The sequence below is a fragment of the Ursus americanus genome, chromosome 2 (assembly GCF_024610735.1).
Source record: "Ursus americanus isolate L20-20 chromosome 2, mUrsAme1.1.p, whole genome shotgun sequence".
NCBI lineage: Eukaryota > Metazoa > Chordata > Mammalia > Carnivora > Ursidae > Ursus > Ursus americanus.
In genome coordinates, this window is record NC_142128.1 from 49,305,028 (window position 1) to 49,331,861 (window position 26,834).

Sequence of the window (26,834 nt, forward strand, 5' to 3'; positions counted from 1 at the left end):
CTGCTAGCTGGCTTGTATCTTGAGCACCTCCAGATTTTCTGCTGCTACTGCAATTGAGGATCCCCCTGGGTACTTCACCTGGTAGCCCCCGGTGTTTTTTTAAAGATAAAAGCAGGTGCAAAAATGTGGGTAAAAGCAGCTTGTGAATCTACCAAAAAACTAGAAACACGGGTTTTATTTGCACTCACTGATGAACGACTTCAGCGAGTACTTCCGCAACTCGGTTTGGCGTGGCCTCTGGCTTGACGATGTTCTCCAGGAGTCCTACCGATGTGGAGAACCAGGGTCTGTATGCCGTGACTGGAAGGTCAATGCCAATGCTGATTTCCGTACCATCAAACTTCATGACTCTTAAAATATCGTCTGTCCATCCGAGGACACGCCGCACAGCCCAGGAGGCTGCCAGGGCAAGGAAAAAGTCATTAGATGGAGCAAAGAAGGGGACTCATGCCTGATAAGTCCTTACGTGCCCCAGATGCTGGATCGGGTGCTTCATCCACATTACCTTCTGCCAGGGAGTCTTACTATCTTGGGTTCTGGGCCCAGCTGACCCCAGCCAGCTGTGAGATCTTTGGCTTTTTTTTAAAGACAAGAACATCTGTTCACAGACGTTTTTATGGTTCTGTTATTAGAAGAGCTTCCGCTTCCAGTGGTCCCTAAGTGTCTCCTCCGTAACCCTTGTTTCCTTTTTCTTCCCTCCTGCTAGTTCATCAGTTATAAGTGAGGTCCTGAGACAATCATCATGGTGAAGAGAGCCTGTTTCCTTCTGGGCTTTAGCTCATCTTTTGGCTTGGTCTCCTTCTATAAAATAGTAGTTGCCTCCAGGGCAAATTGAGTGGCTGTTTTTGTGTTTATTGACTTCATAGATGTTTCTACCATTGCCAGGACTAGAAGAGGTGGGTCGAACGAAGAGGAGGATTTATATTTGGAACGGAGAGATTTCCCTGCTACCAGGATGTGGGGTCCACTGGAATGTCATAGCATGAATGGCTAAGAATATTCCTTTTCTGGGGATTTTTAAGGAAAACTAGACTCTTCTCTTCCTCTGTTCATGTAAGATCAACATGATTGCCTGCAGGAAAAAGGAGGGACTGTCTCTTATTCCTTTAAATATTTTATGTGAATTCAAAGGAGCTTTGGATTTTTTCAAAAATATTCTTTAGACCAGAATACGGCAAAATTCAAACAGCGATTGACTCTAGGTCATGGAATTTTCTTCTGCAAAACTCTCAATATTTTATGAGTTCCCTATTACCTTTTCCTATTACCAATTATGTTTACATTGAGAAAAATAATGAAAATATTTTTAAAATTTTAAACAAAATATTCTCTATTCCTCTGAACGTCTTTGTTTTCTGCCATTGGTGCATCAGCCGTCACAGCCCCTTCCCTTCATACATTTTATTTCATAAGGCACAGAGTTGAGGAACAGCAAATCAAGCAAACAAAAAAGCCTGGAATCCTCACCTCCCTGAAAAAGCCATAAGGTTAGAGCCAAAAACAGAGGTTTTACGAGCATCCCCTTGGCGCAGTCGCTCAGGGGCCCACCCACCTGAATCTCATCCCATTAATGAATCAATCTCTTCAGCTATCCTTCCCCTCCCCTCTCCTCCACGTCCTCCCACCCCTGATCATTTAATTACCATCTGCTTTTCACGTCCCTCGAAAGTCACTGAAAAGATGAGCTATCAAGATTCTTAGACCGTGAGAGCCCATCTTGCTCCTCTTCTATCCTGCTGATTCTCCATATGCCTTTCTGGAGTAATGTGTGTGTCCTGTGAAATCAGAAGACCTGGGTTCAAATCCTGACTCTATTTATAGCACATTAGGAAATACACTTACCTTCTCTGTGCTTTCATGCTCTCATTTGTGAAATGTGAATGACAGTTGGGAATATGAGAAATTTGTGAAAAGATGAGAAAACATGTGAAAACACAGGGTTTCTAGTAGGTACTCACTAATTGTAAGAAAACACCTGTTTTGACCTCAAGAGGACTGTTCAATTCTCCAACCAGCGCCTGGGGTTTACCAGCAGGCCCACTGGAGCTTTTGCTCCTTCTCAAGTAGAACCTTCAGCAGCTTAACCCCAAGAGGTCAGGCTGACAATGGCAAGTCACACAGGTCACAACTGTTGCCAGACAGTCTGTGATTATTTGGACCTGTGATGGAACTCAGCAACAGCACTGCAGGCCAGGTGTTGAGCCAGCTCTACCTGCCATGGAACATTAGAACAGTTCTCTTTCCAAGGCTTTGTATATTCCAGGAGATTCTGTAAACGTGGTTTGATCATCTCCCATATTCCAGACACTGTGCTGGCCTAGGGGACAGAATGAAGTATAGGAAATGTCTCCTGCCCTTCTCAAGTTCATAATCTAGTGAATAATTTTGATGTGGAAATCTGTGTTATGCTACACTTCCCTTTAGCTGCTGCTCTCTCCTCCCCTTCCTGAAAGTGTTGTCTGAGCACCTACCACATCCCCACCCCCACCCACCTTCCACTTGCTTCTCAGTCCACACAGTCTGGCCTCCACGGCCACCAGTCTAATAAGACCACTCTTTCCAAGGCCATCAAAAACCTCTTTGCTTCAGATTTGAATTATTACGTTTTAGCTACTGTTTATTTGACAATGGGACAGCATTCAACACTACTGACTGCTCTCTTCCCTTCTTAAAGCATGATCCTTTGGCCTCCTTGGCACAATCCTCTCCAGATCCAAGTATTCACAAGCCCTCTAGACATCTATACTTGGATGTCTCTGAACCATCTCACACCTGCCATAACCTAACTAAACTCAGGATCCCCTCTAAATCTGCTTTTCATCCAGGGTCTTCCACCCCCAGATGACATCTCTAGCCACCATGTTGCTCCAGCCAGAAATATAGGTCATCCATGAAACCACTTTCCCCCTTGCTCCTTTTATTTCATCCACCATCCACCAATTTTGTCAGTTCTTCTCTTCATCGTTAATGTACCCAGCTTGGTCTCCATCTTCTTCTGCCTGGATTACTACAAAAACCTCCTTTTCCCCCCACTTCCACTGTTACCCTCTCCATTCCATTAACCACACAATAGCCAATTTTTAAAAAAAATGTGGACTTGCTCATATTAGTCCTATGCTTGAAATCCTTTAATGATTTATAGTTGAACTGAAAAGTAACCTCCTTTACCATAACTTGATCTTTACAATCCCCATGACCTGGCCCCTGGCTACTTCTTTACCCTAAACTCGTATACTCCTGCCCTCCATCAATGCGTCATAGATGCCCAGTTGTCCTTTCAGTGCCGACAACATGCCACACCCTTTCCTGCCCCAGGGCCTTTAAACATGTTAACCTTGCTGTTTGGAAGGCTCTTACACCAACGCTAGCATACAACTCCAACCCATTTTCCAGGGCCCAGTATAAATGCCACCTCCTCAGCAAAGCCCTTCCTAAAACTCCAATCTAAATTGGAGATCTCCTCACTACGCTCCTTCATAAGCCCTGCTATTTCTCGCCAAATCTTATCAAAATTTTACATTTATCGATCCCATAATATATATGATGTTTGCGTCTCTAAGACTTTAACTAGCATGAGTGTAGACATTTGGTCTATGACCTTAATCATCTTCCACTGAGGAAAGAGACCTGGTAAACAAACAGGCCTCTACATCCACAAAGGAAACTCACGCTAGCTTCAGAGATTAAGAAACTTTCTCCTTCATTCAAAAAAACAGAAGTGGCATTCCAAGGACTAGTAGGTATTTGAGAAAAATCAGCATCAGAGAAGAATCTAGATGAACAAATAAAACACTCACCCCTGAGAAAACAAAACAGAAGAGAGCTTTTAAATGATTCTAATTTCCATGCTCAGAAAGATTCAGGGAGATAGTACATTCATAAAACAAAAAGAGTTGCTATAGAAATAAAACATTCAGAGAGCAAGAGATTGGAAATGACAGACACAGTGGCTAAAGAGAAAAGGTTGATAGAGCAACTGGAAGGCAAATGGAAAAACACCTCCAGACCGTATAGACCGTAAAGACAAAGAGATGGGAAATTTCAGACAAAAAGTTAAGAGACTTAGAGGATCAACCCAGTAAGTGGACCACCTGTCTAATGAGTATTCGAGCAGGTGAAAACAGAGACAATGATAAAACAAAGAAAGGAGGATAAATGCCTGGAGCTTACAAAAAACACAGATTAGGCCCACCACTCAAATATATCCCAGTAAGAGCTTAGAAATGCCAAAGATACATAAAAACCTAAACATCTAGAAAAAATAAAGGTGGTTATCTATAAAGCAATGTGTATCAGACTATATGCTAAAGGTCAGAAATTTGACATCCACTGCAACCTTTTTATAATGATCATTTGAAAGTATACTCCAGCCAAACAAAGAGAAATCTGAGAGAGGAGAACATGGGGCTTAGAAAGAGTAAAAGTAACACGGAAGTGAAATGCATTGAAATCCTATTGTGACAGTTCTCTAGGGGACCTAGAAAATAAGCAAGCATGTTAGGAAAGGAGGACAGAGCCCTTCGAGAAGAATATCTTCAAGAATCAAGGGTCCTCCTTCAGAATTCATGGCTCTGAAGGTGGTTGCTCTCGATACTTAATGGAATAAATGCTCACAGGATCATTGGCATGTATTGGTTGTGGAAAGGGAGCGGAGAAATTCTTTCACAGAAACAACAGAACACAGCTGAGGAGAGTGTGGATTTTGGAGGCAGGCCACCTGGGTTCAAGCCTTGCCTCTGAGACTCACCACCTTGAGAAATTGCTTAGTCTTGCTAAATCTCAGTCCCTTGTGTCTGAAATTGCAATGATGATTGGCCCTAGCTCGTGGAGTATCTTGGAGATGGACCAAGTATGTACAGTGTATATCCAGTGCTTAGAATGCTGTCTTAGCACTTCATACACGCTCGATTAATCGATAGCCATCATTGATCTATGGAGGCCGATCCTGAGGTGCAGAGAAACTAAGCGCTGTGTGCAAATAAGAACATGAAGCCCAGGGGTGCCTGGGTGGCACAGCGGTTAAGCGTCTGCCTTCGGCTCAGGGCGTGATCCCAGCGTTATGGGATCGAGCCCCACATCAGGCTCCTCCGCTATGAGCCTGCTTCTTCCTCTCCCACTCCCCCTGCTTGTGTTCCCTCTCTCGCTGGCTGTCTCTATCTCTGTCAAATAAATAAATAAAATCTTTAAAAAAAAAAAAAAAGAACATGAAGCCCAGATCCAGTTCCTTCTCCAAGAGGCCACGTGGAATTTCATGGTTCTAGGATTTGGGAAACCTGGAACAACTTTGGCTGGCTTCCTGGATGTCTTCACCTAGGTTATGTGTTCATAACTTTCATGTTCGGTTATGTTTTGACTCCTGTCCAGTGCTGAAAAAAATTAAATTATTTTTTTTTAATCAAGGAAATTTCTTGTAACAAGAAATTGGAATGAGAAGCTGGATAATCTAAAAAGAATAGTATTGGGGCGTCTGGGTGGCTTGATCAGTTAAGCATCTGCCTTCAGCTCAGGTCATGATCTCAGGTCCTGGGATTGAGCCCTGCATCAGGCTCCCTGCTCAGTGGGGAGTCTGCTTCTCCCTCTGCCCCTCAACCCATTCGTGCTCTCTCTCTCTCTCAAATAAACAAATAAAAATAAAATCTTTAAAAAAAGAGAGAATTACATCTTTCTATTGGTCTAATCACACTGCTTGGTTTTGAGGAGGATAATTAAATAATCATAACATAAATACTCATTGATTTTTAATCTATAAAATCAGCATCTACACCAAACACAGAGGACCTAATGATAGTTATGAAACAGAGTGTAAATATTTCAAACGAGCGATGGAAAAGTAAGAGAACAGCTGATCGACATCTGAACATGGAGGGAGGTGAATTCCTCACTTTGCAGTGCAAAATCAGAAAGTACTGTCTGAAGTTGAGATATCAAGAAAGATAATCTTTTGAAAATATAAATTTAAATATATTATTTAAAATTACGCAGGTGAAGAATGACAAAAAAAAAGCAAAATTAGGGGCACCTGGGTGGCTCAGTCGTTAAGCATCTGCCTTCGACTCAGGGCGTGATCCCGGGATCCTGGGATCAAGCCCCACATCAGGCTCCTACGCTGGGAGGCTGCTTCTTCCTCTCCCACTCCCTCTGCTTGTGTTCCCTCTCTTGCTGGCTGTCTCTCTCTCTCTCTGTCAAATAAATAAATAAATAAAATCTTAAAAAAAAAAAAGCAAAATTAGAAGGAGGGTTGCAGTTACTGCAAATGAGTTATATCCTTCCTCTCTTACGGTGAGAAATCAATAAACACTATTTAAAATTGAAAAACCAAGAGAAAGGCATAAAAGCATTTAGATGGTTCAAGTCTGGAAATCACCTCCAGGAGAACTAGAGGCTAGGCACAGGGGAGGGAAGAGAAGGGACATCTCTACTTTTCATTTTTTGTTGTTCTTTATTGCTCGAGGATTTCTTATTCTGTGCCTATATTACTTTCATTAATTAGTGAGTAAAGAACATAACTTTAATTAATTAGTGAGTAAAGAACATGCAAAGCTAATAAACAGAACTTCTGGGTGAAGGGAGTCCACCGCAGAGCTCCGAGGGGAGACATGTTGGAACCGAGCAGTCTTACGAGTAACCAGTGACCTCTAGAGCCATTCCAGAGTTCTCCTGACGTGAGCACGCCCCAGCTGTGCCCTCCTTACATCTGAAATACACATGTCCTGCAAATCTGAGCTGATGGCTGGCATTACAGGAGAATAAGGCCTAAGCAGTTCCATTGGCCACAGCTGAAGAGAGACCCATTGCTGAAAGTGGCCGTAAGCTAGAGATTCTAAAGCAATGGTGGGCTGGGTGGAAGCCATGACATAGCGGTCAACATAGTAGGCTCTGGAAGAAATGGCCTTATCTGGACTGTCACTTACTAGCTATGTGACTTAAGACAAGCGATGAAAATAATTAGACCCATTCCCTGGGGTTTTGCGGGGCTTAAGTGAGCTCGTTTGCTTTCAGATGAGCGTTTGCTGTTGTTATTATAAAGCCATGCAGATTCTAGCCTCAGGGAGAACCTAATGTCGATGATGAATGTTTTGGAGATTCCTCTAGGTGATGATTCCCTATAGCTTTTCCCTGCCCTAGAGAAGTAACTTGATTTTAGCCTTGGGAAATAGAATGCCAATTTGGGGAACAAGAAACTATCAAGACTAATGCTACTGATAAAAGTTAATGTTTATCTGGTGGTCCCTGGGTGGCTCAGTGGGTTAAATGTCAAACTCTTGGTTTCAGCTCAGGTCTTGATCTCAGGGTTGTGAGTTCAAGTGCCGTGTTGGGCTCAATGCCAGGAGCCTACTTTTAAAAAAGAAATAAGTTAACATTTATTGAGCTGCGTGTTTACCATGAGCCGGCAACTGTGCAAAGTTACACACTTCTTAGCCCATCTTCACCATGAGGTGAGACAGACTTTATTATGTCTATTTTTTTTTTTTTTAAGATTTATGTATTTGTCAGAGAGAGAGAGAGCGCGCACACACACGCAGGGGAAGCGGCAGGCAGAAGGAGAAGCAGGTCCCCACCAAGCAAGGAGCCCCATGCAGGACTTGATCCCAGGATCCTGGGATTATGACCTGAGCCAAAGGCAGACACTTAACTGACTGAGCCCCCCAAACATCCCTATTATCTCTGTTTTTTTAATGGTGGTAAAACATAACAAAACTTAGCACATTAACTATTTGTTTTTAAGTGCAGAGTCCAGTAGTGTTGAGTACTGTTAAAAACAAGATGACAGGCTCAAAATGGAGTTGCTTATGCTAAACCCCACGTCACCAAACTCAGTCAACTCAATACAGTTTGTGCTCTACCAGAGATGGAATTGTAAACCAGCCAATCAGGAATCTCCTGACCAGCATTGGATCGGTGATCTGCCTTACAAAACCCCTGCCATCCCCTAAAGGGAAAGTAACCTTCTAATCACCTAGTGTAACTCCTTGTTCCTGGTCACTTCCAACTACAAAAGTCTTTCATTTCATAGCGCCTTCCTAGCTGCTGGATTGGGTGACGCCTGATTCATCCATCACTAAAAAACCAAGATCTTTAAAATCCACTCAGTTAAATTTTCACATTGTACATTCACATTGCCGTGCAACCAATCTCCAAGAACTCTTTTCATCTTGCAAAACTGAAACTCTCTACCCATTAAACTACAACACCTTTCTGATCTCCATTTTGCAGAAAAGGAAACTTGGAGGAATTACTATGTCAAGCCATGTGAAAATGCTGTTATCCAATCACCTTTAACTTATGAACAAATGGCAATTCGGAATAATTCCATTTAAGAGCCCAAGCCGTTTTTAGAAGAGCGAGGTTTCATGCCTGACTGCAAAATCCCAATATAGTCCACAGCGATAAGACCACTCCAGCAGGAACGCCGGGGACGGCACCCAAACCAAGGATCTAAGCCATATGCGAGAGGAGAACATACAGGAGACAATGGAAAGTGACTTGGACTTACTCATGTCATAAGGAAGAGGCCTTCCAATCATTCTAAATTATTCTAAGGCAGAGCTATAGGGTGAATCCAGGTTTGTAATACCTGACACTGATTCACTTTGGGGGATCACTTTTTTTAAATATATAAATATATAAAATACATAAAAATAGAGTATTTTCCATTTCTTCTCTTCTCCAGATTCATCTCTTCCTATGGCTTTACAGATCCTTAGCTGCCGTGGATGCTGTCCTCAGAAACTGCAAGGCTGTAGTGGGCTTTGCAGGTGGGTCTTCATGAGCATGAAATGCATCAGGAGGCAGGAGAGTGGGGGAGTGAGCTGCGTACCTATCACAGTGATGGGGAGCATTCACGCATCACCCTGAGGCAGAGACGGGGGGGAGGGGGTTCACCCGGAGGCCGCTGTCCTCCCTCGGCTCAGGCATTCGTCTCAGTGGGAACTCTATGGTTTTAATATTCACATGCACCGCCCTTGGAGGCTCCACACCTTCTGGAAGGTCCCTTTACCCATCAGTGTGTTTGATCAGTGGTTTTTCCCCTAACCCCTTCTTACCTGCCTGGCCTCATGTTCTCTGTGCCCTCTCTCTCTCTCATCACCTCTCAATACATCTCTGCTCCCTGAACACTTCAGCACAGACTCAGGCTTCCTCTTCTTATTACTTTCAGAAAATTCCGTAGGTGGAAAGAAATTTAATCGGTAATAATAAGGCTTTCTATTTTTAGAGCTCCTGCCTTCTGAGCAACCTGGAGGATGCCACAGTTATAACAGAATCAGTTAAAGGGTTGAAAGGGTCTTCCAAAGGTCTTCTCAGGAAGTCCCCTGCCGAAAGGCAAAACTTTCCCGAAACCCACCTTGGACAGGTGTTAGCCTCCTTTAGTCTGACCCTGAGGGTCAAACTCAGTCCCATGTCTGGGAGTCTCAGCCTCAGCACCTGCACCCACCCCCAGCCAAGAACCCTTCTTTCCATCCCCTGCCCTGGTTCCCTTCCCCCAGAATGATCGCAACGGACTCCACATGTTCTCCCGGCCCTTAGCATCTCATCCGGCCAATGTCTACACCACCGATACAGTGATCTTTCTAGAATACAGCTCCGATCATACTTGGAGCACAAGGTCAGGTGTGCGGTGTTAGGGGAAGACAGTGGGGATGAGGATTAGGTGCAATGGCACGAGTTGGGACTCGGAAGATCGTAGGAGGTCACCAAAAAGAGTGAGGAGATGAAGACGTGTCGGGCAAAGGGCACAGCCAACGCAGAGGCTGGTGGTCAGAAGTACAGGGAGGTCTGAGGCACAGCAAGTGAGGCAGAGTGGCCTGAGGGGGGAGGGGAGCAGAGAAGAGCTATCAGAATGGGAGCCGGGACTCTTTCCAGGCGGCGGTGGGTTGCTGGGTTGGTGGGTCACGGGGGAGGTCTTGGGCAGAGTTAAGTTGAAAGGCCCTGAACCCAAGAAGAGAGGAGACAAGTATCAGGGAGGATGACATTAAGGAAAGTACAGCATGGCATCATCTTACCCCCTTACCAGGGCTCCAAATTCCTTAAACCGACCACCCCAGCCCCCATGCATACACATGTATCAGCACACGTCTTCCCTTCTAGAGTGCAAATAATCCTAGCCACCTGTTGTCATTTCTAAGCCTCAGGGGAGTAGAGAGGGTCTCAGATTGGAGTCAGAGCTGGTTTCAAGTCTACCACCTGTTTGCCCTCGCCGTGGAGACTCACCTTGTTTAGCGCTAAAATGCAACAGAGACACTTCCTTCCAAGAGAGCATGGGAAATGATGAATGTGGAACACTTCGGACACGTGGACAAGTGCTCAGTCAACGCAGTTTTACTGTAAACGTTGCTGTTTTCTATGTGATTCTCTCCCTATTGCCCCACAGCATCCAGGAGCTCTGTGTCCCCACGTGTGGACAGGTGCGTGCAGGCTCCAGCTAACGGCCCTTCTCCCTCTCCAGCGGGGCTTCCCTGGGTTCTCTGGCCTGAGTCGGATGAGGCTGACTCTCTCAGAGCGGATTAACGGGGACAGTGGGGTGTGTGTGCGTGTGTGTGCGTGTGTATACAGGTACATCTGTGTCTGTCAGGTCTGCAGAGGGTAAAGGGGGAGACAGAGAGATCAAAAAGGCAAATGAACGCAAGGCATGGAACCAAACGCAGCAAGAATGGGGTTAAAGCAGATAAGCAGCAGGAGGTCTAAGGGGAGGGGTCCGGGTCCCCCTGGCTCAGTCCTCACTGACTGCGATGGGTGCCATGGAGGGTGGACATGGCAGGCTGCCACACCTTCTTGGCTCACAGTCTCACTCAAAGCACTCAGGCCGGGGTGGAGTCCTTCCCCTGCTGTGCTACCTGGAAGCTGGGGGAACCTAAGAGATTCTCCAGGGCTCGGGGCTGGGGTTTAGATGGCAGGGAGCAGGGAACTCCGCCAGCGTGCAGGGATCCACCGACGGTTTCCAGTGCTTCTTCTGAGGACAGGCTCTGTGACCACATGCTTTTCCATGACATCACTGTCAGTGACCTTTGGGGGCCAGCAGGGTGGAGTCCGAGGGGACGGGTACAGGCCATGATTCTTTGGTGGTCACAAAGGTTGGGATTGTGAGCCGCCCAGAGCTCGAGAGCAGCCTCAATGGGCACAATGTTTCTTCCTGGACTGGGAATGGCTTCCCTGCCCTGGGATATTGCAGGACTATAGTGGACCTGTTGTCTTTGCTCCTTCCCTATATTAAAAAGCACATTGTTGAGCACAGAGGCTGTGTGTGTGCGCACACACACACACACACACACACACACACAGAGAAGTGTAAAGAGTCGCAGAAAATTGCATTTTGCTTTTAGAACGAATGATGATGATGTGAAGTGGAAAACTTGCAGCCCAGCCAGCAGAGAGAATTGTGTTTTTGCTTTTCAGAAGCCTCGGGAAGAAGAGGAGGAAGGAGGAGGAGGGGTGGGGGTGAGACCTCGCTGATGTTTCCAGAACACCAGCTAGCGCTGGAAGAGATCAATATGCCCAATGAGCCCAAAGCTGATTACAGCAAACACAGCCAACTGCCCTGTGTTCACTTAAAGTAATAGCCTTAAACACTCGACGGAGATAACTCGATGACCTTATTGATTTGGGATTTCAGCCCCCTCCCCCCAACATACAACACACATGAACACTATTACGGACCCGGACGTAGTATATTTTTGTTGTTTGCTTTGCTTCTTTTCAAATATAATCGGCATGACCTGCTCCACCGGCTTGGAAAATCGTCCTGTTTTTTATATGTATGTTCATCACTAGCACCCGGCCCCCCGGACCAAACTGAAGGGCGGCCAGTAGCATCTCTCCTGGGACCTCCTCCCTGCAAAACCAGAGAGCCCCAGGTGCTGGCTCAGCCCAAACCGGTTCGTGTAAAGAAATATTTGAGAAACCCGATCAGCTCACCAGCAACCCCTCCCCACCCCGCCAATTTCCTGCTGTTGTCACTTCTACACATCCCACATGTGTTGCTGAAATCATGTCTCCCCTCGCAGACTGATGTCACCGTGCAGTGCCCCGCTCCCCCAGACCCAACTCAGGCAGCAGGGTTTCCCGAGGGTGGACAAGCCTGTACGCACCCACTCGCATGCCTCCCCACGGTCCCAAAGCCATGCCTCTGAAGCGGGATTGGCGAGAGGCTTCCAGGGGAGCCAGAAGCATCGCTGCGTGACGATGGTCCCCCTGGAGACCTCTGATGCTGTCTTCTGCAATCCGCCAGGGCCACTAAACCCATCACGAGCAACCTCAGACTGTTGACTCGCCACAGCTCCACAGCGGCTGGAAAGTACCTCAGACGTCATCCAACCCTCTCTTCTTTTACGTCTGAGGAATATGAGGCCTGGTAAGATTAGGTGGGCTTCCAGCGTCACGTGGCTGCCCAGGGAACGTGCTTTTGTGGGGGTGGAGGTGAGGTGAGGTCGATCCCCGGAAGGCCTCAGAAGGCATATAACCGTGTACCCTGTCACCTGTCCTCCCTCTCCGCCAAAGTCACACCGGTGCCCATGCCTGGCCAGCTCGGCTGGGCCAGGGCGTCCCACTGGACATCCATGGAGAATTCCCTGCGTCCCTCTTCCCACCTCCTGGGAAGCCCCTTAGTCCGGGGCAAACTGGGGAGATGGGCACCCTAGACTCTGTCCAGTGATTAGCCCTTCCTCAGCCCGCGTTCCTGCATTTTCAAACTCTCCCTGTCAACTGGCTCCTTCCCGCCAATTCAAACCTTTCTAAGATTAAAGAAAAAAGTCCTTTGTTCCAACATTTCTCTCTCTACCCTCTTCACCTTCCCTCCCTCCTCCCCACTGCTTTTCCCTGTCCCTTGTGTTCTTTCATTTCTCTTCTCTCAAAAGAAGTTTAAGCGAACACTCCCCCTCCCGCTACACACACTCATGGCCACCTTCCCGGCGCACTTGTGAGGTGAGAAAGGTCACAGCTTCCATAGTGTCCTCAGCGGCCCTGGGGCAGTGTACCGCCACATGCGGGAAATGTCCGGTGCTCGTCAAGCACTGGGAGGTAGGGTGGGTGCCGTCCCCAGAAATGCCCTTGGCCCTGCAGCTCTCCAGGTGGTCAGGTGGGAGAGGCCTACATGATTCCCGTGGCCTGGAGGATTCTGGGGGTCTGGCTGCTGAGGCCGAGGACACCCCCCAACCAGTTCATTAGATAGACATGGGGCATCCACTCTGCTGCTTCAGATTAAGAGGTCCCCAGCACCTGTCCCTCCCTGTCCTCCACTGGTCCGTCTCCTCCTGGAGTCTCTTCGATGTGCGCATGCTTGGACCTTTGCTGTCCTTGCAGGAGCCGGTCTAGAAGCTGCTGGTAAACCTGGTCTTCCTGATACTGAGACTGACCACACGCCATTTACTGCGGAAGGGAAGGAAAGGGAACCAAAATATACTGAGCACCTACTGAGTGCCAGGCATTATTCTAGAAGTCAGAGATACGGGCGCCTGGTGGCACAGCGGTTAAGCGTCTGCCTTCGGCTCAGGGCGTGATCCCGGCGTTATGGGATCGAGCCCCACATCAGGCTCCTCTGCTATGAGCCTGCTGCTTCCTCTCCCACTCCCCCTGCTTGTGTTCCCTCTCTCACTGGCTGTCTCTCTCTCTGTCGAATGAATAAATAAAATCTTTAAAAAAAAAAAAAAAGAAGTCAGAGATACAACCGTAAGACTGACGTGTTCCCTGCCGTCACAGGGCTTACATTCTAGCAGGGAAACAACACGCATGGACACGAATATAATAACTACCGATTGTAAGAAGCGTTGGGAAGGATTAACAGGGCGCTACATTCATGACAACGCCAGGGACTTCCTTAGGGTGGGGGGATGTCTCTCTTAGAAGGTGACACCTAAGCTGAGCCCTGAACACGGGGCTTGCACGCAGAATCCGAGATGCAGTGTAAAGCCACGCTTGCAACAACACTGTGATGGCTGTGTCGCTGTCATCCACAATTTCTACACCAGGACGCTGAGGCCCTGAGAGACAGAGTCACATGCCCAGTAGCAGGGCGCAAACCAATGTGACGGACACCAAAGCCACACTTTCTCTGTTCTGTCCCCTCCCTTGGGGTACACATACCTTCATTCCCAATCATACGAAGCCCCTGGTCAGCTTTGGAGTCTGGGTCTGCAGATTTTCCCTGAGCCTCGTCGCGATCGAGGTCCAGTCCTGGTGCAGTGTGAGTGCGGAGCACCTACCATGTGCTCTCTTTTCTCGAGGTTCTTGGAAGACAAGCCAGGGCATCGCCCCAGGCCAGGCATGGCACGTGCAAGGAGCGCAGAGTAGGGAGAGGGCTCGGGTCAGAGTTCTTACACAGGGAGCTCTGCTGTGAGCTGGCTCCACCCGGACAGAGTGGTCTGGCCAGGCAGACAGGAGGGGGCAGGCTCAAGCCAGGCGCCGTGTGAGCTCAGGCAGGAAGCTGCCTCTTCCGGAAGAGACCGAGGGGTGCAGGAGCCTGCCTGGAAAAGCTGCCAGAACTCTCCATGACCCGCCACAGCATGAGAAAGTGGAAACATGGGTGCAAGGCTCTGAATCAGTCCATCGGTTGCCATTGCTGAGTGTTTCACTTACGAGTCCTGCGTACTGGGTGAGGCACGGTGAGGACATTGAAAGAGCACAGAACCATGACCTCAACCTGCAGGACTCGGAACCCTCCCTGCAGAGACGTACTCAAGTGTGTGGAACAACTAGAGAGCTTGCACCCAGCCACCAGGCAGCACACGGGAAGCCCCATGGCACAGACCAGTAAGGCTGTGAGGGAGGGCTTCCGGGAGGAGGGAGACCATACGTGTGTCAGGTTTGAGAGGTGGGGAGAGCGCCATGTTGGCAGAGAGGTGGTAACAGACGTGCCATTTACCAGAATACAGAGGAAGGCTAGGTGGAGGACAGTCCGTGAGAGCACAGGCATGGAACTTGGGAGGCCAGACTCCATCAGGTCAGGGAAGAGTGACTCATGGAAGGTTCTTGAGCAAGGCAGTCACAGGATAAAAGCAACACTTTCAAAATTATAATAGTCATTCCTCACTTGCATGCAACATGTTGCAATATTCAGATCGCTCCACATACATTATTTCACGGGACGCTCACAAACAGCCAATGAGGGACAGAGTGAGCCCTGCCTTCCGGAGCGGAGGAAAGGGGTGAGAGACGTGTAAATGACTGCCTGTCATTTCTGAGGGAAGGAGCCCAAACTGGAGCCCTATCCCCTGACCCGTGGAAGCCAGGAGCACAGTACCATGGTGAGGGTATGGCTTTTGCCTCCAGACAGACCTGAGTGCAATGCCAGTTCTGCCAGCTACCAGTAAGCTGTGTGGCCCAGGACAGATTATTAACCTTGCTGAGCCTCAGTTTTCTCATTTTTAAAATAAGAATAATCATACCTTAGAGAGACGCAGGTGTGTTGTGAGGTGTATGGGAATGACGGCCCCAGCGCAGCACAGATGTCCTACAGATACGAGTGTTCCTCCTCTTTCTTTACTGCTCCCCACTCAGGTCCTGAACAAACCGAGTTATTAACCCTACTCCCCTCCATCCCTGAGGGATGCTTGTGAAGCTCGAAGCAGGTGCTTCCATCCCCATGACCAAGCATCGTGGGTCCCCTTTCCATGAGGCCACAGCCCCATCCCAAGCCAAGGAGGGGGTCCCCTCAGCTGGAGGGTCCCCAGACAAGCAGCGCATGCACATCTAAGAATGAGCCACCATGGGGGCAATGGCTAGACTCCAGATTGGAGAAACCGTCTAGCACACTGCTGCTCTTCCTTGAGTAAGGCAGGCTTGAACTCGTTTTCTATTTTTTTTTTAAACAAACAGGATTTGAAATAACAGCCCACACAAATGACTTCTTAGAGATCTCACCCTTGACTTATCATTTGGAATAAAAGCAATTTTTTATCCTGGCAAAGCTCTTTATTCTTTTTGGAACATTTTCATATACATTATTTCACTTGATCCTCAGAACGCCGAAAGGGAGACAGGCAGGCTTTACTGTTCCCTTTGAACAGATGAAAAATCTGTGGCTTAGAGGTGGGGGTTGGGGGGGCCAGAGCTCCCAAATCCCTGCCCGCAGCACCCTCCCCTCACTCTGTGCTCAAGAGTCCACATCCACCCATTGATAAGCTCCGCTCTGACGCCTGAAATCCTCCCCCATCCCATTCAGCTTCTGAATCATCGGAGATGCTCACGTGAGGCTCTTACAACTGGAGGGCATGATGGAACAGTTTTGAAAAGAGACAGCTGCCTTGGACGCATCCCGCGAGTGGGCTAAACTTTCCACCATACAATCGGGGGTCGCTACCCCACCACCCTGCCCTAGAACCCTTCCTTACAGCTCCAATCACGCCCTCCAGCCCTCTCTCAACCTGGGACCCTCAGAAAAGCAGAAGGCTCCTTTGGAGTCAGCTCACCTGAGGGTTGAGCCTCCAACTTTAGCTGGAGAATTTCCGTAAGTCAGTCCCCTCCTGGAGCCTAACTTGGCAATCCTAAGGAGAAGCTAGGGCTGCCAACCCAGGCTGCCGATTGGCTCCTATGTGCAGGAGACCTTCCCCCCAGCGGCAGAGAGCCGCTAAGGATGAGAACAACAGAGGAATACTTCCCACGAACCAGTGTGCGTTCTAGGCACATAGGGTACCTCGTGGAATGCAACTGACGACGTCCCCTGCCTTCACCTGAGGGGAGACAGACAAGCAAAAATGAGCATCATCAATCAGTAAATGAAGAGGCAGGCTAGGTGCCATGTGCTCTTGAGAAAACAGTATCATAGGGTAACGTGGATGGAGCATGCTGGGGAAAGACAGGGAGGCGTGCAGGTTACTATTTTAAATAAGATTGTCATAGGCTTTGTTGAGAAGTTGACATTTAAGCAAAGATCCAAAGGAATAGGGGAGTTGGCATGTGGATATCTGGAGAAAAGGCTTTCCATGCAGAGGGGACAGCCAGAGCAAAGGCCCTCGGGAACAGGGAGGAGGCCAGCGTAGCTGGAGCAGAGGACTCGAGGGGGAGAATTGTAGGAGATGAAGTCACAGAGGGAATGGGGCCAGGTCCTATGGTCACAAAGGGTTTGATAGGACATTGTAAGGATTCTAACTTTTACTCGGAGTAAAATGGGGCATCTGGAGACTCTTAAGCAGAGGACTGAAATGACCTAACTTTTAGCAGCATTACAGGGGCTGCTCTACTGGGGACAGAAGGTATGGGAGGGGCCGAGGGAGACAGCTGGGAGACCAGTTAGGAGGCTGCTGCAGAAATCTAGGTGAGAGATAACAGAGTTTCAAACCGGGGGCAGCAATGGAGGTGGTAAGAAGTGGTCAGCAGCAGCCATGTTGGAAAGGTAGAGCCAGCAGGACTTGTGGAGACGTAAGGTGGAGGGATAGGGCAATGAGAAGAAGACGAGGTAAGGCAACTCGCAGGGTCTGGGCCTGAACACCTGGAAGAATGGAAACGCCATTGACGGAGAGGGGCAGGACCACAGGGGAGCAGGCAGGTGTGGGGATGAGGGGTTCAGGTTTGGCTGTCCACTGGACGTCCAATGGAGATACAGAGGCTAGCTACCGTATCCTCGCTGATGACTGACCAGGCTCAGAACCAGTATTGACATCTACGGCCCAGTCCCCAGAGTCGATGGCCCATGAGGAGGGCTTACCCACAAGCCTCGTGCTGTCATCACTTTCCAGGCCTTGCCCCCGTGGACCACTCTCTAACCACAGGACAGCTCTGAAGGCTCTGAGGCTCATGGCACAGAAAGCAGCCTCAGGGAAGCATTTACAGACCAAAGCTAATGGTGTCTGGGAAATCAGCCTGCTTTCCTCTCTGTCTAGAACAGCTCTGTCCAATAGAACTTTCTACAGTGATGGAAATGTTCTGTATCTTCCCAGTCCAATGTGATAGCCACTCGCCAGCTGTGGCTTTTGAGCACTTGAAATGTGGCCACAACTGAGAAACTAAGTTTTTTTATTTTGTTTAATTTTAAGTAATATACATCCAAACAGCCACATGTGGCTAGTGGCTACCATATTGGATACCATAGTACTAGGCGGTCCTTACCACTCCACACCATCTAGTAAAACTGTGCTTGTCTTCAGGGCCTTGTTCTGAGGTCCCTAACCTTCCTTCTGTTCATGCGAAGAGAAACACCCCTCTTCGGTACTCCCATAGTGTTTCATACCTATTTCTAGTAGCGTGGTATACAGGAACGATTGGGTAGCACTTCTACTCCCCAGTAGACTGTGAGCTTCTTGCAGGCAGGGACTGTGACTTTCTCATCTCTGTAGCACCTGGACCTGGCAGAACATCTGGCACAAGTAATTGTTGAATAAATAGATGAATGACCAAGTAGAGGTTTCACACTTGTGCCCAGTCCTTGTTTCTTATTTCTACTAAGTGGAGGTGAGGTCAGAGATGGGAGATCAAAAGTCATTCATTCAATGTCCTCAGTAACCCCTCTACCACCCCTGGCGGAGTGAGGGACGGAAATCAGATTGGACCAGGTTCAGAGGCCGCTGCCCCCATCTTACTAGAATAAGCACCTATGAGGGAATTTGTAACTCAGAAGCCAAAAGAGGGGAAGATAATTTTTTTTAAGCAGATAAACGTGACAAAATTGTTTTCCATTAATAAGGGGATGCATTTTATCCAGGCATTTATGTCTACGAAAACAAAATGATTCTCTGCCTTCTATTTTACTGTCAAAAGTCATATTTGTTGCTTGTTCTTTAAGTAAACAATCCAGTGGTATCGATGGCCAAGCCCCGTGGTTCAAGCTGTGTCACCGGGCGTGAGGAAACCCCACGCTGGTAGCTCCCTGCAACTCCAGGTCTGGGTCCCTGAGGGGCTTACAGAGTTTCCTTAGCGCTAACTGCAGACCTGAGCTTCTCGGAGTGTATGATTATTCTTGAAAGTCCCACTGCTTTCTTCAAATAGTGTTTTTGAGTATTTCTGTGCGGAGGGCATTGCACTGGGGGTCGTGGAGGGTACAATATGGCCCCTGTTCGTGAGAAGTTAGTACTCTATGTAAGAATTATGAGAAAACTGATTGTGCTTAAGGAAGAAACAGGGCTTAAGGGCTTTGATATAACTGTAAGTTTGGGAAATACTAATTTTTTCATAGATCAGACATTGGCTGGCCGAGACCCAATGTCTCCAGATAACCTAATTAAGCCTTGAAAGGGATAAGAATGGAAAGGGGGAGGGCAGGGAGAGGAACTTGGAAAAGGAGCAATAAAATGGAGACAGACAGAGGGAGAGGGGAGAGGGGAGAGGAGAGAGGGAGGAGGAGACAGGGTGTGAGTTTGGGCCCAAGACGCCTCTGGCTGTGTTGTTTCTTCTGTTCCAAACAGCTGGCTGGGTGTATGGAGTTTTGGATGACTCACCATGTAGGAGGGGTGCTGAGGGAAGAAAAGAGGAAGGCACAGGAGATGGGAACCCCCTTCAGTCCCCTCGGGGTGTGGCTCTGGCGTTCTGTCTGTTCTGTCTCATGGCCTCACACGGGCCAGCCAAGAGCACAGCCTTCAGGACTCAGAAGCCATTTTATGGGGTGGTTATAAGAGTCCGCCTAGATGCCCAGGGTCTACCCCAGAACCCAGTGACTTCAGTGTCCTTGTTCATAAACCTGAGCAACCACAGGTCAAGAATCTCTTAAAAAGGGGCGCCTGGGTGGCGCAGTCGTTAAGCGTCTGCCTTCGGCTCAGGGCGTGATCTCGGCGTTCTGGGATCGAGTCCCACATCGGGCTCCTCCGCTGGGAGCCTGCTTCTTCCTCTCCCACTCCCCCCTGCTGTGTTCCCTCTCTCGCTGGCTGTCTCTCTGTCAAATAAATAAATAAAATCTTTAAAAAAAAAAAAAAGAATCTCTTAAAAAGGAGTGGTATTCATGTGTCAAAATGGAGGTGTGAGCTTGAGTCTTCCTCAGAAGAGGAAGGAAGGGGGAGGGGCAGGAAGGATTGACTCTGAGCATCGACTTTCAGATGGGAGCTGGATTGCAAAGCCCTCCATAGCCCTGAGGTTTTCGTGCCACACACAGGCTCAGTGAGTACCTGGGCCTTGGGGCCTGAATTCCGACTCCCTCCCTGCAAGTTCCTATATTGAAGTCCTAACCCTAGTACCTCAGAATGCGACTGTGCAGATGCGGCCTTTAAAGAAATGATGACGTTGACATGAGAGTGGTAGGGGGGCCAGAATCCAATCTGACCCATGTCCTTATAAGAGGAGGAGAGTAGGACACGCGGAGAGACCCCTGGGTGTGCACAGAGGGATGGCCACAAGTAGAGGCAGCAAGGGGGCAGCCATCTGCGAGCCCAGCAGAGTCCTCCGAGGAAACCAACCCTGTCAGCACCTCGATCTTAGACTCCAGACTCCAGGACCGAGAGAAAATCGATTCCTGCTGTTTGAATCACCCAGTCTGTGGTATTCTGTCATGGCAGCCCTTGCAAACCATAGTGAGGAGAGGAGCCCATCACGTGGCCTGAGGGGGTCCTGGGAGCTTCTCGGCTGTGGCATATGTCCATCTGCCATTGCACTGTGGTCCCTCCAGCAGGCCTGACCCCAGACGGTCACCGCGAGAAACTAGTGCTCGAGTTTTCCCACGTGTCAGATACTATGCTAGGTTTCTTCTTACCTATTACCTCACGTAACTGTTACCATATACCTGGGGCTTAAAGGAGTGAACGGGTTTCCCTAAGGTCACGCAACTAGGACCCGCTGGACCCCGGGTAGAAGCCCAGGCCCTCTGATTCCGGGGGCATCGTTCCCTCGGCCATTCCTACAAGGGGCTCCCTGGAGCTTTTAAAGACCAGGGATGTCAGGGACTGCGTGCCACTCTCTCTTTCCAAAGTCCCGGAACCCTTCACTGGGGTTTCTGTGCAAGTCCTGTGACATAGAGAAGAGAAATATTTATTAAGTCCTAATTCTATTTTTACTGAACTTTCTAAACCAAACCCTTCTCTGACCACCCTGCACGATTTAGTAGCTAATTAAGAGCCATCTACAAGCCCAAAGATATTACCAAGGAATCATTCACTAAAACATTACAGTGGACCCTGTTCCGTGTAGGGGTGAGGGGAGCTGACCACCCCCTTGCCCCGCACAGTTTGAAAATCCACATAGAAGTTTTGATCCCCCAGAAATTCAACCACTAACAGCCTACTAGTGACTGGAAGTCTTACCAATCACATAAACAGTCAACTAATACATATTTCGTATTTTTATGTACTCTATGCTGTATTCTTACAATAAAGTTAGAAAAAAGAAAACGTAATTAAGACAATCATAAGTGGAAATACATTTATAGTCCTGTGCTGTATCTATCAAAACAAATCCACATGTTTAGTGGACACACGCAGTTCAAACCCATGTTATTCAACAGTCAAATGTGTTGCTTTCTGGACACTCGGCTACTTTTTTCTCCTCGGCCAAGTCTGCCAATCCCAACACAGTCTGGAGCTGCTTGTCAATATCTATTTTTAATGGGATATATTTATAATTGGATGTATTTATAACCTCTTCTTCACGGGCACTTGTTTTCCTTGCGGAATCACAGAGGCGTTTTAATAGATTGGGTTTGACAGCCAAGAAGGGACTAGAAGCAGGTCCCGCCTGCTCCTGGGCCAGGTGCTTGCTGCACGCGGTGAACAAAGGCGTCTCACCACCGCACGCCCGTGCCTACTTCCACAAGGGACAGGTCACTCCTGGGAGGGCCAAGGGCATCGGCTGAAAGGTTTAGTCCGTGCGGAAAGGACCCTCCGGTGGCCATCCCTAGGATGGGACCCTGCTTGACAAATCCTCACTGGGTCTCTATTGCATGCCAAGCACGGATTCGCTGTTCAGATACCACGTTCTTAGCAAAATCACACACTCATCAAACCTGGAAGAAATCTTAGAGATGGTGTGATGGATTCCCTCCCCTCAGAGAGGAGGGATGTGATGCCCGGACAGGGAAAGCGACCTGTCCCAGGTCAAGGACTAGGCTCTTCCAGAGTCCCGTGTAGCCATCAGACCTCTGAGAGCACCACGTCCGAGTGGGTCCACCACATTGCGAAAACCACGTGCACATCTGGAAAGGATCCACAAAAAAATAGCCCACATTGACAAGGGACGGAAAATCGATGTGTAAATTGAGTAGCAAAGATTCCAGCTGGACATAAGGAAACACTTGTTTAGCTGCCAGGGTGATAAAATATCAACATGAGCCAATCAAAGGAGAGCACGCTGAGAAGTCCTCGGACGGACAGGAGATAAGCATCTGTCTTCGATCGCTGACAGGTCACCTGCCCCCAAACGGGGAGCTGCAGCAAAGACTCTCTCCATCCCCGCCAGCGCTATTAGAATCCACTTAGGATTCCGAGCGCCTTCTGGAAGACTCTGGCCAAGCAAACTGCTGTTGCTGAGTTCTGCATCACTGATCCTATAATTTGTTTGAAATTTCCTCTTAAGACCACTTCTTTGCCCTCTTGTTTTTTTAATTTCAAAAAGCCTCTCTATTAAATGCTTTTGTGAGGGGCCAGAGCAGAATCTAGAATGTCTGAATCTTAGGCTTTGGGATTTTTTTTTTCTTCTCCAGAAGGGACATGCTGAGGGATTAGAGTCTTGGCAGTAACTACAGGTCCAGGCGAGCAAAAGGTCAAGTGCAGGGCGAAGTTGGTTGACAGACACCATAGATCTCGACAGACAGGGTCCTAGAGATCAAAGCGGCATTATCAAGCACAGCTGAACTCTGACCTTAGCGCAAAAAGGCCATTCACTTTCTATCCTTTTTACATAATCTAAATATAGGTCACCTGCAGTTCAGGATACACATCAGAAGTGAATGAGGTCAGAGGCTTGACAACAGCAGGGTGGGTGATACTAGCATGACCTTGCAGGGGGTGGCCACTCTTCCTCTCCCCTTGCCTATGGGACCACATTAACACCCCAAAGGCACCCTGGGTACATCCAGAAAGTTTGTGTCACTCAAGTGGCATCCACCCACAATAATGAGATACCCTTGTGTCTTCGGGAACTGAGAAAATGCCAAAACCCCAGGTTATAAAGGGATCCATCCTTACTCCTTTCCTATCTCTTCAAAAGGCACCTCTGTGACGTCCCTAAATAAATCTCAGCAACACGTCAGTCCTCTCCCATGCTGCTCCTGGGACCCAGCCCAGTCTTGGGCTCTCATTGAGGTTGAACGATGATAAGATACCCCTACTGGTGTACTTGTCTCCCTTGGCCAATACTAGCATTGGCCAACCAGCCTGCTCCTTGAAACTCTAACGGTTGCTCCGTTCCGGACGAATCTCCATAGCTTCAAATGTAAGAGTGACAGACCCTAAAGGTCACTTGCTCAAGGTCAGGACCAAAAGCAGGCACGTTATGACAGGGACACAGAGGAGCACAATAACCTCATGGCCTTCCGCATGTTCTGACACTTGCCTCCTTCTGGGCTTTGCTTTCACTTCTGGTGGTCAAAGATTTTGGCAAAAGTCCCAGATATTAGCAAAGCAAGGCCAACCTAACAGGAAACCCTCAACTGCAAGTCCATTTGTTGGAAGGCACAACCCTGCCCCCACCAGAGATGTTGGGGGACTCACAGGAAAGCAGGTCCCTGTTCTAAGGAATCATGAAGTGGAGCCATTTTACTGGACCCTAGGACTTGTCCTGAAATCCCAACATCCTGCTGATGTCACCTCGTTTTGAGTCAAAAGAGAACAAATCGTGTAGACCTGAATTCTCCCACCTTTGCAGCCTGTGCTGGGTTTCCCTCCCTCCTTCCCCACCTCACCCCAGTAGAGAATTCTTTCTACATGAAGATTGTGTGAGCAGGCAAGTACACGTGCTCGCACGTGCGCACACACACACAGCACGCAGGTCACAAATACTCAGCTAGAATTTGGCAGGTGGTCAAATGCTTCTTTTTAAAATGACTGAGCCATTTTCAAGAGATTCCTCAAAGACAACCCCACAAAACTGCAGGTAAACAATGTTATGCCCACTTGAATTGCCATGAAACCACGGGCTCCTTCAAGGCAAGGGTTCTGTCATGATCTGGGGATCCCTGCCACCCGGCCCTGTGTCCACACATGATAGTCCTCCAAAAAAATGTGCTTGTGAATGAATTAAAATCACTCCCTATTCTGGAGACCATCTCTAGCTATGAGGAAAGGCCTCCTTCGTCTCCTAAATTTCTCTAGTGGCATTTCCCACCCCCCACACCACCCCCAGGGCCCAAGTCACATCCCTACATCTAGGAAAATGAAAACAGCAATTTCCAAAACAACAGTGGAACGCTATGTGGCTAGTTAACGTCAAAGCCAACTTCTCATTCAGCACTGCTATTCCACACCAAGTCGCTTTTCTCTATTGTGGTTTTACCACGAATTAAAAGCAGACTACAGGGACACCTGGGTGGTTCAGTTGGTCAAGCGTCTGCCTTTGGCTCAGGCCATGGTCCCAGGGTCCTGGAGTCGAGCCCCTCGTTGAGCTCCCTGCTCAACAGAGAGTCTGCTTCTCCCTCTCTCTCTGACCCTCCTCCCCAATTGTTCCCCCTCAAAATTTAAAATTTTTTTTAAAAAACACAATGCAAAATATAAGTTTACAAACACCTTTAAGAAATGGATTTTATTTTAAGGCAAGCGGTGATCTAATCACCACCACACCCATGCTTTTCTACGTGATCCTCTGACAGGTGTGAACAGCCACTGTTTGGGGCCAGCTGACCCGAACACAGGCTCCATGGCTGCTTCTCCATTGCAGCTCTAGGCCCTGTTGCAAGAAGCCACATGCGGTGTCCTAGAAGAGTGCCTGGTACGTGGTAGCCATTCACTTAAGTGTTTCTCAATTGTAAGAGAACGAGTAAATGTACAAATGAATGAACGACGTGCTGAGATCGTCTCTGCTGCTGCTAGCAGAGTCCCACGAGACCAGGCTGTGGTTATTAAAGCACTGGAACACCAGCCCCTAGGATCAGTTGGCTGCATGCAACCAGAACTCAGCTGGAATTTTCTTATACAGAAAGGGTCCCCGTGTGATGCTGTATCCTTCTCAAGAAGTTCACGGTTTCTGTCAGGCGCCCCCCCCCACACAGCTAGTCTGCCAGGCCCCCAGCCCAGGGATGCTCGCGGCTCCCCGTGTTACTAGCCAGTCCCTACAAGCCGCACCTTTCCCGGTTGGTTTCCTAAATGCTGCCTGAATCATGAGAAACAACCCCTTTATGAAATCCTGCGCCCAGTGTGGGCAGCGTGCCATCTCGTTCCTGCAGGAATCCGGACCCATATATCCACACTGGTCTCCTTTCTGACCCAAAGTAAACCAGCAAAAAGTCCCCAGGAGGTGTTTCTAACCACGGTTTCCTTGCATATCGTAGTTGTTCAATAAATATATATTAGATTAAATCATAAAACCGTATCAATAATATAACTAACTTTCATCTTTTCCAATGACAAGTACCTAGATAATTTCCCCTCAAAGTTAGGGTGAGAATATGCAAGATTTTAATAAAGAAGAATCTCATTGTAAGTTGGTAAGCTACCCATTTCTTGCTAGACCCATCACTCTCCACCTTGGCTGCATAACAAAAAAGTATTATGCGTGGAGTACTGTTATAATAATCCCTGGGCCCATCCCCCAATTCTGATTTAATTAGTCTGGAGTGGATCCCAGACACCAGCAATTTTTTAAAGCTTCCCAAGTGGTTCTAAAGGGCATCTAGGGTTGCAAATTACCTTTCTTGGCAGTACCCACCTTCTCCTTCCCAGGGGTGATAAATCTCTGCTTTAGCCATAATGAGGTTGCAAAGGTGAAGAAAAAACTATATGGATGACTGGAGGAAAAGATACCGAGGAAAGTATTTCAAAAATATTTTCCCTCTTAAACATAAATATGTTGAATAAATAAAATGAATGAAATTGCCGTAGCACTAAGCTCACAGTGAAAAACCCAGAGCTCGGAGCCCTGTTTTAGGGTCCACCCAGGCTGCCCACGAGAGTCAGTAAGGAGATTCAGAAGTGTTCATGCTCTTGCCCCATTCCAGACCAATTGTATCAGAATCTCTGAGGTGGGGCCCAGGTGACAGTATTTTTTTTTTTAAATCCCCCAGGTGAGTCTAATGTGGCTTGAGTGAAAGACCATTAGGCTAATGCCTAAAAAATTACATCATAGATTTGTCCATTCTTTTTTTTTTTTTTTAAGATTTTATTCATTTATTTAGAGAAAGAGAGCACACAAGCAGGGGGTGGGGGAGAGGAAGAGAAAGAATCTCAAGCAGACTCCATGCTGAGTGTGGAGCCCAACGCGGGGCTCCATCTCACGACCCTGAGATCATGACCTGAGCCAAAATCAAGAGTCAGACGCTCAACAGCCACCCAAGCGCCCCAACTTGTTCATTCTTATAACACAAAAAGAAATTCAGATTTTTTTCAGAGACCAGAACACCATGGAATCCTGTTTAAATGTGTGTAAGTGATGTTTTTGGTAAGTCCAGCTAAGAATTTTAGGTGCAATGTGGCCAATACAGTGTGCTCTGCACAAAAAACAGGAAGTCTACCCGGCCGGCTGTCATTTCGTTGGTAACCAGATGTCCATAGGGTAATGCTGGCACAGGTGTCTGGATGTGCCTTTGCCAAAAAACCACAGCTCTCCTAGACACGTGGTCCCCAGATGAAGTGAGTTCTGTGAAAAACGTGTCTCTGGTAGATCTATGTACCAACAGCTAGAGGTTCGTGGAGAGTGTTTTCCATCAACAACGTGAATCAAAGGAGCGTGCGAGGTTTCTGGAGGAGAAACAGAGGGCCCGCCTGCCGGGCTCGCAATGGAGAAGACGCAAAGGAGCCCATGCTGGACACTGCTGGCCCCAGACACAAATTCACACCCGTCAGAGG

General features: G+C 48.1%; 1 long non-coding RNA gene across 2 annotated transcripts in view; it reads right to left on the reverse strand.

Annotated features, from left to right (window-relative positions):
• Positions 1–26,834, reverse strand: part of LOC148110624 (uncharacterized) — a 36,260-nt gene that overhangs the window by 7,603 nt on the left and 1,823 nt on the right. Inside the window, exons 2-4 of one of the 2 annotated variants that reach the window (XR_015721803.1) lie at positions 6,020–6,179; positions 1,644–1,775; positions 189–399 (exon numbers count right to left, since the gene is read on the reverse strand). This is a non-coding gene — a long non-coding RNA (uncharacterized LOC148110624). The remainder of the gene's footprint in view (positions 1–188; positions 400–1,643; positions 1,776–6,019; positions 6,180–26,834) is intronic. The other variant, XR_015721802.1, reaches the window with a different exon arrangement.